This window comes from Anolis sagrei, chromosome 1 (assembly GCF_037176765.1).
Source record: "Anolis sagrei isolate rAnoSag1 chromosome 1, rAnoSag1.mat, whole genome shotgun sequence".
NCBI lineage: Eukaryota > Metazoa > Chordata > Lepidosauria > Squamata > Dactyloidae > Anolis > Anolis sagrei.
In genome coordinates, this window is record NC_090021.1 from 192,139,883 (window position 1) to 192,157,269 (window position 17,387).

Here is a 17,387-nt window from a genome sequence, read left to right on the forward strand (position 1 = left end):
TTTTCCTTGTAGTAGGCATTTTATTTGGGTGCAAACAATGGATCACTACTGGGGCCCATTTATACTACATAACCCTAGAATCATGATTCCGTTTTAACTGCCAACATCCTCATCTTAGAGTTTTTGAGAGGATTTTTCCATGACAGTGAAGAACCTTCTTATCATTGCCTAAGATAGCACATGTGCTAGCAGTTTCTAACCCAGAAATAGGAACTATTGTTAGCCCAAAGGATGGATTGTTAACCAGAAAAATCTCATAGAGACTATAGGCATTCAATGAGCCTGATAATGTGGATACTGCGGTTTAAAGCAGTCAGTGGTTGGTTAGTTTGTTTGCATAAAGCAGCTTCATATGTTAGCTGCTATTATAGCTTAGACCAGGTATAGGCAAACCTGGACCTGGGGGCTGGATGCACCCCCTTGGGCTCTTTTCTCAAGCCCTTCTCTTTCTCGCCATCCTTTCCTTCCCCTTCCTTCCTTCCTTCCTCCCTTCTCTCTTTCCTCCCAACTTCCCTCTCTCTCTCTTTCTCCTTCCTTCCTTACTTCCCTTTGGTCTTTCCTTCCTTCTCCCTTCCTCTCCTCTCTCCATTCCCTTCCTTCCTTGCTTCTCCCTTTCTTTCTTTCCTCCTTCCCTTCTTTCCTTACCTCCCTCTTTCCTTCCTTCCCTTGCATCTTTCCTCCCTTCTTTCCCTCCCACCTTCTCTCTCTCTCTTTCTCCTTCCTTCCTTGCTTCTCTCTTTCTTTCCTCCTTCCCTCCTTCCCTTCTTTCCTTACCTCCCTCTTTCCTTCCTTCCCTTGCATCCTTCCTCCCTTCCCTCTTTCCTCCCACCTTCCCTCTCTCTCTCTTTCTCCTTCCTTCCTTTCTTCTTTCCTTCTCCCTCCCTCAATTCCCTTCCACTCTTCCTTCCTTCTTTCTCTTTTTCCTTCCTCTTTCCTCCTGGGGGATGTTTAGCTGGAAGAAGAGAAGGTATAGTCCCCTCAGGAGGATAGGTCGCATTATAAATAAAGTATTATTATTATTATTATTATTATTATTATTATTATTATTGAGAGGGAACGTGAGGACCATGTTTCAAGATTTAAAAGGGTGTCCCATTGAGGAGGCGGTGGGGGGGACGGGGACTGGCTTTCTGCTGCTCAAGGGAACAATGTTTTAAAATGGCAGGGAAAGGGATTCAACTGAAAAGATTAGGAAAAACTTCCTGAGAGTAAGAGCTATTGGAGAGTGGCATAAGCGGCCTTGGAGTGTGGTGGGGTCTCCTCCTTTGGGGGCTTTTGCACAGAGGCTCTCTATTGGCATGGCAGGGGGTTGGACTGGATGGGCCTTGTGGGGTCTCTTCCAGCTCTAGGATTCTCTTATCAAGAGTAGGCAATATGGGGTCTAATGGAGACACTTTTTCTCACTCGTCCACCATCTCATCCTGACCAAGGCTAACCCCTTTGGAATCCAGATCTTTCCCATCTTTTCTTCACTTTCTGCCTCCAAAAGAGAAGAGGGAGGGGAGAAAAGAGCAGAGAGGGGTCTTGGGGAGAACCCCCTCCCACCTGGCCCACTCACTCCGTTCCGGCCCATCATGTGGCCCCCAAGTTGGAAAGTTTGCTTGTGCCTAGCTTAGACTGATGTGATTTGAACAAATAGGCCTATTTAGAATTAAAAGCCTTCTCGGCTTCTAGGGTTTGCAGTATTACTAATGTCATCTGGCTGGTGACATAAGGACAAGATGGTCCTTGGCAGAGTTCTGTTCTCTACAAAATGAGTCATATTTCTCCAAAGGAACAGTGGCACATATCAGACCTTGTACTCAAGTCTATCTACCCACTTTTCACCCACTCCACATTGAGTACACTCATATGGACTTGACAATCCAAGCCTGTTTAGATTGAATGGTCCTACTATTTTTATATTGCTAGTAAAAGAAGACTGAACAGTTTACCAAGGAGAGCATAAACCCCAGCCTTTATGCTCTTTTGGCCTCTTTCTCCCCCCCCCCCACCCCCATCTTTTTGCATTATTCCTTCTCTTATTTTTCCAAAGAGAAGTTCCCCCACATCCTGTGTAACTCCCCCACATCCTGTGTAACTCATTTCAGGGATCTCATACCCTACAACAGTTCCAATTTGGCAAGGATGATCCTGATGAAGGACTTTATCACACTAGCTTAATGTCTCACTGCACAGATTTTGACTGGACCATGGATAGAGAGGTTCATGCCTGGTGAGCCTTTGCTAAACCAGATCAGCCAGGACAGAGTACAAAGCACTCCAGGTTTAAGGCAAAGCTACAGAGGTTTATTACAATGTGGCCAAATAGGATGCAAGTACAAGCAAGGTTCTTCAAAAAGTAGAAGCATAAATTCACAGAAAAATATGTGAAATTTTATGCAGTTCTGACAGCTATTCAGACTTCCTGCTCCTTCACCTGATTGGTTGAAAGGAGAGGCAGACTAGGATCTGTGCCAGGATTGGCCAGTGGTTCCCTGACATCACAGCCTGCAGGAGGAGATTCCCAAGGAGGGAAGAAAGACAAGTGATGGTTTGAAGACCTAATCTGTTGCAGAGAGCGCAAACCTTGGGAGAGTGCAAACCTGGCGGAAGTGGTTTTGTGGGAAAGCAGATGTCCCATAATTAACCTAAGTGTCCAGCTCCGCTGGAACGAAGGATGCAAGACTCAAAAGACAAAGATGATAGTTTCAGACAATCAGAGACTTGGCTGCCTATTCAAAAAGTTAATGTATTCAAGTTTGCTGAGCTTCTTCTTCTGCAGGAGCAGCATACTCTCAGCCTCAGTTGAATGGACCCTGGGCTCATTTTGTTGACAAAGGGGATCATTTTTCTTTCACATATATACAGAGATTCTGATATTATAGGCCTTGGGGAAATAGCTAAAGAGTCTGTGACCATAATATCTGTTCTCAAGGGATTGTGCAAACTAAGGGTACAGGAAGATAACTGTTTTCAGAATATTTTTTATAAATTTTATACACTTTAAGAATTACACAGTATACAAATAATACAAGTTACACAGAAAGTGTCGATTTTACTCATTTATTAAAGGATTAGATTTGATAGAGTTTGGAGTACAGCTTCTGTTAGGTCCATCCTGGAGCCTCAACTTTGGAGCCACAGAAAATGTTTTAAAAATAAAGAACAAATCATATCTCCTGCTTGGAGTCTTTTTATGGTCCATAAATCTTTGAGGAGTGGTGAGCCACAACTCACCACTACAGTCAGATTAGTGTAAGAAATCGAAATACCATCTATACTCAAGTATAAGGTGAGGATTTTCAGTCCTTTTTAAGGCTGAATAAGCCCCCCTCTGCTTATAATCATCATGGTTATTTATTATTTTACTCTAATTATTATTTTATTACATTTATTATTTTACTCTATTATTATATTTACTCTATTATTACTGTTATTATTACATTTCCATTATGTTACTCTATTATTTTTTATTACATTTATTATTTTACTCTATTATTATTGGAAGGATACGTAAGCACAATTACACTGAAGAAGGTAAGAATAATGGTTTAATCAGAGTTGAACAGTCTTATCTTAAATTACAGTTTTATGTAAATATTCAAAAACATTTAGTGCCTCAATTAATGTAAATTTATTGGTATCTATTTTTATTTTGAAATTTACTAGTAGCTGCTTCATTTCCCACCCTTGGCTTATACTCGAGTCAATATGTTTTCCCAGTTTTTTGTGGTAAAATTAGGTGCCTCGGCTTATATTTGGGTTGGCTTATACTCGAGTATATACGGTATACTGGTTTTAGAACATCCCTTACCTCAATTCTCTACATGGGCATAATGGCACTGCTTTCGCAACCTATGGTCCTGCAGTCTGTCTTCCTCATAACTCCTCATTCTTGGAGAGTGCCCTGCCTTGAGGGGAAAATTGAGTCTTTCCCCCTCAATTTTGTACTTATGGCAATATGATTTTTTTTGTTTTAAAAGGGGGAAACAGCCTGCTTGGGAATAGAAAGGGAGAGAATTATGTCCTTTGATGCCACATGATTGCCAACGTTTTGGAACTACAGTGAAGGGGGACTATCTCGTAATGGAAAGTAATGGATCAATAATTGAAAGACAGCAATATTGAGAGCCAGTGATGGCATTTACACATTAGTGAAAAGGTGCCCTACACACCTTTTCATTGAAGCAGGAAAGACTTGGTGTAGTGTGATAAATATCTTCTAAAGATGCAATAATTCTATTGAAATTCGACTTTGCCAGACTTGTGAGACAACAACGTTTGAGTTTCTCTCCTCCGAATTGCCCCATTGCCCTACTTCCAATGCTGCAATCTGAGTTCAAAGTGCAAAAGTAGTTTGCAGTCAGTTTATTCAATAAAGGGGAGAGAAGAGGGATGGACTCTTGCTCTTCTCTCAGGCAAAAGAAAGCTGCTGCAACATCTCCTAACTTATCTATCCATCTTTTGCCATCCTGACCAAATTCTGTTGTTGCTTGATTCTGATGTTACATGTCCCAGTTTTCATCTGTGAAATGTTAGATGGTATTTCTTGCCTCAGAAGCACTCCGTGAAATTCATGGGGTTGCCATAAGTCAACAGACAATGTGAAGATATACATGCCCCCACACAAACACACACTTACAGACCCTTCAGAACAAGAAGCAATAATAGTTTCACACACACCCAAGCATCAAGATGCATTGGAATAAAACTTTAGGTTGTTGCTGGAACATAGTAACACCATGGAAAATTCAACTTAACTGCTCACCCACCTACCCCACCGCCATGGGTTTTTGTCAAATAATTGCAATCAGCCCTCCATATTCACTCGGTTTCAGAGTACAAAAACCTCTGTGAAAGTGGAAGAACCACACATTTTAAAATTTCTCCTTTCTTATGCAAGAGAAGACATCTCTAGCAATCTGTATGTCTTCCAGCACAACTCTATGGGCAACTGAATTTGAATCTTGAATTGCATTGAAGAGAGAGTTAATCCAGCGGGGGCTGATAGTTTAACAATCTGGAGGACTGCAATTTTTTTTAAAAGTTAAAGGTGCTACCACATTTCTTTCCCCTTCCTTCCTCCTTTTAATATTTGAGCCAGGTGTATTTGTCAGTGCTTCCTGCCCATCCACAGTTGCATTGTAATTGCTTGTAGATGCTATACCTGAGCCCTGCAACTCCATCTGTTGTCTTCTCTGCATATGAGACTTCCCACTGTCTACAGAGTCCTGACATTTTCTTCTCTCATCTTTCAGAATTCGATCAGTTTTAAGTTGAGTGCAAAAACAATGGGGCAGTGTCTCCTAAGCAAACATCAAGTAACTTCCTGAACTCTTCAACTTCCCTTCAGCTTCTTTCACCCTTGGGGGGTCTACCACAGAAAGCTTTTACTTGCTGACTGAAAGAGTTCACTTTAACTGAATATGCAAAAGAAATCGTTCCAATATAAATGTCAATTTGCATTCTCAGCTTTTGGCAGAACTGTCCACTAAGGATCTGAGTCCAGACATGTAAATGCAAATTATACAACTCTGTCCCCTTTGTATTTTTAATAATTCAAACAGGTCCTGAGGTGGGGGAAATAATGACTTCAATAATTATCTGAAGAGCAAGGAGGATACACAACCCAGCACTGCAAGATTTGTATGCCAAAAGTCATAAGTTGCTTCTAATATTAGATAGAGTGAAACGTCTGCCTCAGGTAACGGTTTGGAGACGTCATAAAGGAAGCAAAATTGCTATTTATTTACTTTTGTTATTGTATTAACTGTCAAGAATGGAGAGGCATGTTTATGAGGTTGGCTGCCTCATGTATCTAGCTAAATAACTTGGCTAGGTCTGAATATGGTGCATTCAACTTGTGTGACTGGATAGTGGCATTTACTGCGCTCCCTCAGGCAACAAAGTGTCTTGGAGCAACCCTGTTTAAAGCCTTAGGACTTTATTGCATGGAATTGACACAGTAGTGCAGTGGTTCCCAACCTATAGTCCATGGACCACCAGTGGTCCGTAAGAACTAAAATATGGTCTGCAGCCTCACCATTACTACACCATTGCATCGAGAGTGACTGGTTTCACAAAACCCTCTTATAGTGCCAAGGCTTATTAAATATGGTTTTCTGTGGGCAAGCAGATGGTGACTTCTAGATGGCATATGTTCTGTATCAGAAACTAGAGCTGATGTGGTCTATGCAATGAAATTTTCTGAACTAGCACCCCAAATAACCAAACCGAATGTAAAGTTGACCAAAAATAGATTTGTAATTCTTTGGGTACTAGTGTTGGAGAGTGGTCCCTGGTCAAAGTGGTCCCTGATCAAAAAAGGTTGAGAACCACTACTGTAGTGTGATCTCCATTGCTGGTCTGCCACCTCCCCGCAATGAAGCCACTAGGGGATATTGACAGGCAAAGCCATGATCCTGGGACATATTTTTAGTAGTGGGTCCAGGCACGTCTGTGGCAGCATCTGCTACACCCCCCAACTTTGTATCTCATTAGAATGACCATGGCATCATAAATATACCTAAATTTTTTGCAGTCAAGCATGAGAGTACTTCCAAAAAAGGCTTTTTTTGTGTATCCCATCTGAGTCACAGAATTTCAACTCTTTAGACATCATTCTCCCCTTTTCTTTTTGCCATCAGTGACTTTGTCCTTTCTTTTAACTCAAAGTGTTTAATGTTTTTGGAGAGTCTCCTATCTGCAGTGCAGCACTATGGTTGGTGCCATAACTCAAATGTTGTCCCCTTATTTATTTGTTTGTTTGTTTGTTTGTTTGTTTATTATATTTTTACCCTGCTTTTCTCCACAGTGGACCTAAGGTGCCTTACACATCAAAAACATATAATGCAAAAGTTAAATGCATTTTTAAAATCACATGTTCTTTATAAGCAATTAACCCCTCCTCCATATAAAACCCCTTCGACATACAGGAGTTTTACCTTAAAACCTTAACCCAGCTCTAGATGGATCTCCTCCTGTACCTGATCATACCACAACTGTGTAGTTTAGATACCAAAAAATCGATGAAATCAACAACTATACAAAACCCAGCACAAACAAAAAACAAATCTGCATTATTTAGAGTGTTGTTTTAATTGGGTTATAAAGACAGCACTGACTGTAGCGTTTGCACACGATAAGGTTCAAAAAAGTAAATCAGCATAGAATTTTTGCCTTGTTGGTATATTGATATAGTATATATAAACTGGGCTCATGAAAAATGTTTGTTATGGTTATTTCTAACTACAGGAGGATTTTTTTTGGGGGGGGGGAAATTCTGCTGAAACACTGCACAAAAATGTTATGCTCATTTTGGTGTCATCACCCCTTCTAATGGTGTCACCTGGTGTAGTAAGCACCTTCCCTACACCCCACTAGTGATAGCACTCTCTATCTGAAAACATGCTGAAACTGCAGCTGCATAGAATGGGTTTTTTTTTTCTCGTGTCAGGAGCGACTTGAGAAACGGCAAGTCGCTTCTGGTGTGAGAGAATTGGCTGTCTGCAAGGACGTTGCCCAGGGGACACCCGGGTGTTTTGATATTTTAACCATCCTCGTGGGAGGATTCTCTTATGTCCCCACATGGGGAGCTGGAGCTGACAGAGGGAGCTCATCCACACTGTCCCCGGACTCGAACCTCTGACCTGTCTGTCTTCAGTCCTGCTGGCACAAGGGTTTAACCCATTTCACCACCGGGGCCTCCTCATAGAATGGGTACAAAAAAAAAAGAATGGATATTGGTTTTTTACAGTTCTGAATGTGGTTTACATATTAATAGAAATAAATTTGCTAATGCAAAACTAATAGTATTACTTTTTGGATCTTCACATGCCCCTTGCAGCTTTGTCAACTACTCTTGGCCTTCTCCCAATGACATGGTGTGTGGTATATTTTCTCCATCTGACATAAAAGATTTTATATCACAACCTTATTTATTTATTTATTCTCAAATACCAGTCCCATTATTGTGTATAGAGGATTTCAACTTCAGAATAGTGTTGCATTCACATTCTGCCAGGTCAGAAGGTGCATGTTTGTATAAATGAGAAACATAGCTGCACTCATGTAGAGGGAAATGTCATTTGCTGTTGCTTCTGTTTCCACGTGCTTTCAGAACTGGACTTTATCTCTGCTTGTGCCCTTCTTTCTAAGTGGCAAGGGCTTATTTTATCACCCATGAACCAAAAGACACCATGCTCAGCCTTCTCACAGAAGAAGTGACCCTGTTTTGAAAGCTCCTCTGGTTCTTCCTAATGCACTGATGTCTTTCAAAACTTCCTGTGGTTCAGACCACAGTAGATAGATATTGCTTGATGTAATGCCCAGTGGTGCAGTAGCTGGATTCCCATGTGAAAGCAAATCAAGAAAATGGCTATCCAAACTAGCATGAGGAGGAAAAGTACAGTCTGTGCTGCAGGGTGACTTTGAAGATCAGGTGGAGTTAATAGCAGGGAAGTGTTTTGTTTGTGTTCTTTTTCATATTTGTGTGGTCCTGTCTTTGTGGTTCAGACCTAGCTGAGGCGACAGCATGGTTTACATGAGTCAGCAGTGTGGTATCAAAAGGTTTCAAAACATTAACAGGCTCCTCTAGCCTCGGGGCTTTAGTATGGCCCTGAACTGACCAAAGAGGCATTTCTATATACCCCTCAATGTGACTCATTGTGTTAACTCTTTAACTTTGACAAACTGACAAATTTGTAAAATCTAGTTGATGGTATGATGCACAGAGAGAGAGAAAGAAATACTCTCCATGAAGAGCAAAATGCATTAAACATTTCTTTATTTAAACTAGGTGCCGTGGCAGTGCGGAAGTGTGATGTCATATATTGCTCTTACAGGAAACAAGTAGAAAGCTGATCCGAACTTCAGAAGTGACAGTGTGCCCGCTGCTGAAGACATCACAGGTCTGTATTGTTGTAGCAATTATTTTTGTTCTTTCTTGAGATAAGTGTCTTGAACTTTGTCACATTTTTGGGGTATAATGATATGTCGTATGACACTTCCGATGGAGCAGCATAGATCTTCTGTGAATGCATTTGTCTAAAAAGAAATCAACACACAACTCTGTGCACAGGGAAGAGCTGAATGGCAAGTTGGCTGGCCGATTGCTTGGTTATTTGTTGGTTGTTATTCTTGGGTGCTTTCAAGCCATTTTCAGCTAATGACAGCCCTAACCTATTATGGGATTTTTTTGGCAAGATTTGTTGGGAGGGACTCAAAGGGTTTTGAACCCTAATCTGCCAGAGTCTTCACACCATTTCACCATGTTGGTTAATAGACTTGTGCGCAGATCTGTTTTTCTTCGCTACTTTTGGTACCTTCGGGACCACGTAATGGGAAAGGCCCTTCCGGTACAAAAACCCACCCAACATGGAAGTAAGCAGAAGCTGATCTCAGCTCATTCTCTGCTTTCTGCATTACAGTTTAATCTTTTTTATTAATCTCAGCAAACCAAAGTAAAACTGTCATTCCCTGAAAACTTCTACCAGTTACCTCTCCTCTAGAGTAGAGACTAGAAACAGTTGTAAGGGAGCTTTAAACCTAAAGCAGAAAGGAGGTTGAAGCGTGCCAGAGAAACAATTTTTTAAAGGAAGCATGGAGGATAACTCCAAGAGGTCATCGCTCTTCCTTAACTGGAAGTGGGGAAGCCTCCTTAAATTGTCAATGGAAAGAGTGCATGGCGTGGTGCAGGCCTGGGAGCAAAAGTGCACATGGCTACCTGCAGCACCTCTCCTCTAGAGTAGAAACAGCTTAAATGCTTAAAATAATGGGAAGGGGAGCCTGGAAAGCCCCCCCCCCCCCATAATGAGCTGGATACTTCATAATAAAATTATGGGTAGCCTGTAGCACATCTTACTTTTAAACTAGATTTTTAAAATTGAACTTTATTGTAATTAACTAAATTAAAAGAAGCCAGCAAGCCCGTGGCCACTTATTGTGGTAAAAGCTTCTTTAAATGATACGGGATATCTAAGATAACACATAAAATGTTGCGCTATGTAGCTACAATCCCAAACACAGTTATGAGGGCATCAACGTCTCTTACCGAAAGCCATGGGTTGTATATAAGGCCATTCTTTGTGCATGGTTTGTTAGTTCCTCTTACCTTGTGTTACAATGTAAGATGAAAAATATCCCATTTCTTCTATTCTGTTGTCCTTTTTTCTGAGTCTCATATGTGCTTTGAAGAATAAGGGAAACAAAATTGATCCAGAAGCCTTAGAGGGGAGCTTTCTCTCAGTCCTGCCCCCATCTCAAGCGTGGCTGGTGGGGACAAGAGAGGGGCCTTCTCCGAGGTCTCTCCATCCCTCTGAAACTCCTTCCCTATGGAAATTAGAACAGCCTTTTCATTCCTCTCATTTAAGAAGCAATTAAAAACTTACTTTTCACATTAGCCTATTAAGAGGAACATGACTAGTTTATTATTGATTTTACCTTGTCTGATGATGCTGACAAGGATTATACCACCTTAATTTATTGGAGAGCCACATTTTCATATATTTTTATACAGATTTTAACTGCCTGTTGTGTTACTTATGAGGTCGATTGATTATATGTTTTAGTCATTGTTGTTTTTATTTGCTTATTTTTAATTGTTTGTTTTAACTGTTTTGTTTCTGTTTTATTTTGTCATTGCACGTGGCATTGAATATTTGCCATCTTTGTTTTTGGAAGTTGCCATGAATCCCTTCGGGGAGAGAGGGCAGGTTAATTATTATTATTATTATTATTATTTGAAACACAACAAGATGAGTCCACAGCAACACTCTGCAAACTGTTGAATTGGATCACATGTTGGACATTTCCCAGGAGTCTAGGACTGTGTGATGTATCTGCGAATAATGCGTGCCGATTCCAGTAAGGTGGCCTTCTGCAGCTGGCAGATGGTAATTTTGTCAACGCCAATTGTGTTTAAGTGCAGGCCAAGGTCTTTAGGCACTGCACCCAGTGTGCCGATCACTACTAGGACCACCTTTACTGGCTTGTGCCAGAGTCTTTGCAGTTTGATCTTTAAATTTTCATATTGTGTCAGCTTTTCCAGTTGTTTCTCTGCAATCCTGCTGTCACCTGGGATTGCGACATCAACAATCCATATTTTGTTTTTTTTAACACGATTGTGAGGTCAGGAGTATTATGCTCCAAAACTCTGTCTGTCTGAATCTGGAAGTCCCAGAGGAGTTTGGCATGTTCATTCTCTCTCTGTAACTTTTTCCAGCTTGTGATCCCACCAGTTCTTTGTCACAAGCAGATGGTTTTTGTGGCACGGGTTCCAATGAATCATCTGAGCAACGGTGTTATGTCTCTGCTTGTAGTCTGTCTGCATGATCTTCTTGCAGCAGCTAAGGATGTGATCTATTGTTTCATCTGCTCCTTTCAGAGTCTTCATTTGGGATCTGTTGTCGACTTTTCAATTCTGGCTTTGATGGCTTTGGTTCAAATGGCTTATTCTTGGGCTGCCAGAATCAGGCCCTCCGTCTCCTTTTTCAGATACCACCACCTTCAACCATTTTGAGGAGCAGAGCCTTAAACCCCATACACCCGCTATATTGCAAACTCTCCACAGTTTCAATTGCATTTTGCCACGTGATCTTCGAGGAAACAATCTGCTTGATAGAAAACAAGTTTAAAGAGCACTGAGAGAACCAGTTTTATTGCTATTTGGACTTTGTTGTTTATGAACTGTGTTCACATTTGTCCTGAATTCCAGGGCTGTGAAAGCTTACCTGAACCCAGCTTAGTGTAGTGGCTAGTGTTATAAAAAATGATGAAAGGGCCCTTGTTTACCCAGAATGAACAAAATGGAGAAGAGAATGGAAAACCACATATGTGACCTGCTCAAAGAAAGGATGAAACATGAATACACATAAATAAACCAAAATATCTGCAGGACAAGGAAAATGCTTCTAGGTATTGGCATTGGATCAGATTGGCTGACTTTAAAATGAGAAGAAATATGTGTGACCTTTTTATAAAATTCTAGCGTAAACTAAGGACTTGTTTAGAGTTGGTTTGCTATTGCCTTCTTCTAAGTCTGAGAGAATTGGACTTGTCTGGGATCAGCCAGAGTTTCCACGGCTGAGTGGAGATTCATTCCCTGGTGTCTCGATGCCATAGTCCAACATTTATATCATTAACACCATGTAATTTTAAATTTTAAAACTCTTTCTCCCACTGCGTTGATGTCAAAGGGGGGATTGCTATCAGTGGGCTTCTTTCTAGCCCTCCTGAGGGGGTAATAAAACAAATGTGGGATGGAGGGATGTCTAAATCACAAATCCAAACTAAAGTCGTGTAGTCTGAAGCCTAGAACAGAATAAAGACCACACATAGCTTGATAATACATTTTAATGTATCATGTAGTTTGACTCTCTGGCTTTCTTCTTCAGTTGGCATGTATAATACAAATATTTTGGGTCTGGAATGCTTGTTTTAGAACTTGCTTATTCTTGACATTAAGGCTTGTCTGGTGTTCTTCTCCCTTCTCATCTCACATCCACTTGATTTCATAAGGTTGTGAACACAGAGAAAATCATACAGTCTGTCATTGAATTTTGACATAGTTAAGCTCCAGAACTTGATGACTGGAAGACTGGCAGTTCAAATCTGCAGGACGGGGTGAGCTCCTGCTGTAAGCCCTAGCTTCTGCCAACCTAGCAGTTTCAAAACATACAAATGTGAGTAGATCAATAGGCATCACTCTGGCAGGACGGTAACAGTGTGCTATGCTCTCATGCCAGCCACATGATCTTGAAGATGTCTATGGACAATGCCGGCTCTTTGGCTTAGAAATTGAGATGAGCACCACCAGAGTCGTACTTGACTAGACAATGTCAAGGGGAAACCTTTGCCTTTAATGAAACCGATGTTACGTCCAAAACTTTGGGTCTCCTCTGCCCTTCCATGGAAGAGATATAAGAATGGTTGACATAAGTTGATTCAAGAACTATACACAGATGTACAAAATACTCACTTTATGATGGGAGAACACAAAACATCTCTATTGCCCAATGATTGTAGTGGTGAAGTCTCCAAGACTGGCTGAATCAGCTAGTGTTTTGGCATAGTCATCCATAGATCCTCAGGGATCTGTACTCAGGGAACAAAGTTTGCAAAAGTCAGCTTAACTTCAAGGATGAAAGAAGATACTGTAAGTTGGAATGAGGTTAAAGCCTCCCCCGTTCTTTAGTGGAATGAGCAGCTTTTCCACAAGAGCTAAAAAAGCTAAAGGGCTGTGAAAATTAGCAGCTACGCAAAGTAGGAAATAACTAAGAAAAGGGAACCTGGGTGAAAATTAGATGCAGAAGCAAGAGCACAGAAATAAAGGAATTGGGGGTGGGGGTGGATCTTGAGAGAGAAGGCTCTGAAGAAAGCACACAGAAACAGGGACTGTGGAGTTGGGATGGGAATCCAAAAGACTAAGAACATTAAGCAAGAGACAGATAGTTAAAGCTAGCAAGAAGAAGTTGGCTGCATGCTAATGCTAGAGAATCAGCAACTGAAGAGAGGATAAGAAAAAGAGAAAATAGGATTGTCATATACCTTTAGAGCCAGAGAAGAGGGTCATATTTGGCTTTGCCAGCCTCTAGGTTGTATGAGGCAATTACCCCAGATGGCAACATTGAAGTGGCAAAACACTAGGTGTGTGCCTTGCAACTTGTCCTCCATCTTCTAAAGTGGACTTCAGACCTCAAGTGTTGTAGAAGATTGTCCATTTTTGAATGAAAGTTTAATTTCCAGTCTAGTCCGCTTCTGGGTGTGGAAGGAAGGACAATATGGCCCTGGTAAATTAATTTACTTGCATTGTTATTGTTTGTTATTGTTATGTTGAGGCCTTGGCCTTTGTAAGCCGCATCGAGTCCTTCGGGAGATGCTAGCGGGATACAAATAAAGTTTAATAATAATAATAATAATAATAATAATAATAATAATAATAGAGATGACAAAGGAATGGAGGTGAGCGTTCATTGGGACTATGGATCAAGGGACAATGGAGATGGTTCTAGAATATACAAATCTTTAATCAAGTCTTGTGTAGATGTATAATCAACCTTCCACATTTGCTGGTTTTAGGGGCACAGGACCCTTGCAAACATGGGGAGTTGGAGTTGTCCTTCAGCACAACTTATGGTCAACTCCTGTACTGAGGACCTAGATATTTCCAAATTGGTGTTTTCTCTAGGAACCTTTAGCCCTTTCCATGTGACTCTTTGGCGAACCTCCAGTGGAAGGTAATCATAGAGCAGGTATGGACAAACTAAAGCCCAGGGACCAGATGCGGAGTGTTGGGTGCTTACCTCAGTCCCTCCTCATTTTCCCTGTCCTCTTGGCATAAGGATGAGGTGGCCTGCCACATCCTTATGCAGAAAAGTTGGGGAGGAAGGAACACAGCCCTCTTGAGTGCTCTCATCCACCACATGTATTGCCCTCATCCTGGCATAAGGATGGTGCAAGCGGCTTGTCCTTATGTGTAGAGGATGGCCTGAGGAAGGCACACAGCGGCTAAGAGTCCTCCAGAGCCCTCTTGGCCTTGGTATGTCTCATCCTTCTCCAGGCATAATGCTGAGAGGACAGCCTGAAGATCGAGGGAGGAGGATCGGGGCAGTCACCGCATGTCTTGTTTTCCTCCTAGCATGGGGCGAGCAGCATAAGGATGGGGCGAGCCAAAACGTTTGCCCATGCCTGCCATAGAGCCACACTGAAGGAACTAGATATATAGAGAGCATTTTAATCAAATCCATGAATAATAAAAACCCAAAAAGATCAAACCCCGCAAATGTGGAGGCCCGCCATAAAATCTGGCACTGTGACCTCTGCTGTTCCACATCTTGAGATGTTAAACCCTAAAACAGCAACAAGGGCCATGGATGTGTGTGTTTAGCAGCCTGGTTTCTCCATTGACTTGAAGAGGCTGAACAGCTAGTTTCTTGGCTGCATGTTTCTCGTTTGGTTACAGATGACTAATTCCACTTTGGGTCCCATATGAAGCACAAAGCTGAATGGAAAATATTTTTGAATGCTCCATTTGAGCATTCAAAAGTCATTTGAAGGCAAGGCAACTATGAGCAGTATGTTATAGAATGAATAATGTTGCTTGATGAGAAAAACTGAGAAGTTAACGAAGAGGAAGTGGGGGAGTGAAGAGTGTTGTGGCAGAAGCAAAGAGGAAAAAACAAGAAGGAGATTGTATAAAAATGGCACTGTCTATTTGAGAGAAGCCTTCTTGAGGAGGGGAAGGAGTGATGAGGGAATTAATGTTGCAGATTAAAATAACAGGATGACAATAAGATCCACATAATTCAGTGAACATAGAAAAGTGGAACATTTATTGAAATGCTGAATAAAATAATTGATGCTAAATAGAAAAGAAAGATAAACTGTTTTAAACGAGTAATTGAGTTTATCCTATCTTTATGTTCCCATTTGTTTAAATTGCATTTGAAAAATAAACTTGCTTTTAGATCTAAGTAACCTTTTTGAAGAGGAAGTTGTGACCTTAATGTAATAATAAATAAAATAAGAATCCACGAGGAAGCCAGGTGTGATAGATGACAAAAACAAGCTTGGAAGCTAGTGTAAGTGTGTGCAATACTTAAAAGAGGGAACTTTTATAAGTACCATTGGTGGTTTCTCTGTCATCCTTCCCGTGTTTAAAGCTTTGAGAGCTGTTAAGGAATAGTCTGTGGTTCATCTGGATTTGTTCAGCCATGAATTGTGAACTGTTAACAGTTGCCCTATCAACTTCCATTGAATGACTGTTGTAATATGAAATATGCCACTCTGGAGTCAGGAAGAAGTCTTTGAAGACCATGGCATTTCTTATTTATAAATAACATATTGCATTTGTTTTTCATACAAGCACAAATGAAACAAATCTAAAAACTGGAGCAATGCATAACCACTAGCAAGAGGATGCCTTCCATAGATGCAGGTGAAACGTCAGGAGAGAATGCTTCTGGAACATGGCCATAGAGCCTGGAAAACACACAGCAATCCAGTGATTCCGGCCATGAAAGCCTTCGACAATACTAATCAGATAATTCTGCACCATGTGTCAGTGGTAGCTGGTGGGTCCCATGTCAATGGGTCACTAAATGCATTCCAAGTTTTAGTTCAGAGTTTGCAGGAGTTATCCAAAGCACTGAATAATCTTCCCAGATGGTTCGGCACCTTGGACATCTCCCTTAAAGCTCTCCTAAACATGGACCAGACATGGGACCTACGAGCTGCCACTGGCATGTGTCCCAAACTGGGACAAACATATAGTATTTGGAAGCCTATCTGTTTTCTCTTTGAGGAGAACCATGGTGTTGTCATGATGTACCCCACAACTTCTCATATACCGCTCCCATCATTTTTAATGTACTACACCACTTTTGCATTTGGAAGCACGTGCAGCATTTGTAGTAAATGTGGCAAAGTCCCTACCTGGCAATGTGTACAATGCTATCAAGATGAAAGTTGACATATAAACCTCAAATCCCCACAAAAATGTGACACTGCCTTTTCTAGTTACCGATATAAACAAAGGAGCTACCTTTCCTTTGTGGGAATGATCAAGTAATCCAAGTAAACCCCTGATCAACTCCAGTATTTGGCTTAGAAATCCAGAGCCAAAGCATGACCAGCAAGTTATTATTCTACCACCCATTTAGAAAAGTGGTTCTTAGGCCACCTGCTCTGGCTGTCTGTTATTGTTCAGACAAAAGTTAATCTTCTTGTCCTGGTACTTGGTGTAGTAGATCATACACATGTTGAGACATCTGTTCAGTCATTTGTAGCTGCCTGGTACAATTCCTTTCAGTCTTCTGCTCTCTAGGCTGAATGTAAACAGTTTCTTCAACTTCTCCTCACAGGCAGAGGTAGAGCAACTTTCCTGCCAAAGCATTCCAGAAACCAGCATGGTAATTCCATGGCCTATTTCTTGTTTTAGTTGTATTAGAGCCAAAGAGCCCTGGTTACATGTTTCTGACCATGAGCAAAGTCTTTAAACAACTTAGGGCATTTAACTGATGTCTCAACAAACATAACTGCAATTCTTTAACCTGCTTTTAAGAACCTATCAGTATACTTTGAGGCAGTTGTCAGTTCACTTGGGTTTTCTATATTACTATATTTCTTAATTTGTTTCTCACCTCATATAAATCAGTAGGAGGATTGTGAATGATGATAGACACACTCAAACATTCTTTGCTTTATCCTTTCAAGTGGATAAAAATACTATTATACAATGGAACAAAATATTTTATAACTTTGGCTCAAGTTTTGACTTCCATACATGTTTATTATTTACTTTATCTGCTGCCCCGGCACTATTTTTATTTCATGTACAATATAATTAAATAAAAGTACCCGTACCCGTCGTCGTCGCCCCCCCCCCCCCACACACACACACACCAAGT

General features: G+C 41.0%; 1 protein-coding gene across 2 annotated transcripts in view; it reads left to right on the forward strand.

The window, feature by feature from the left end:
- WIPF1 (WAS/WASL interacting protein family member 1) overlaps positions 1-17,387 on the forward strand; it is a 75,416-nt gene that overhangs the window by 23,279 nt on the left and 34,750 nt on the right. The window contains exon 2 of one of the 2 annotated variants that reach the window (XM_060779360.2): positions 8,780-8,891. The gene's annotated coding sequence lies outside the window, so the exon portion shown is untranslated. The remainder of the gene's footprint in view (positions 1-8,779; positions 8,892-17,387) is intronic. The other variant, XM_060779369.2, reaches the window with a different exon arrangement.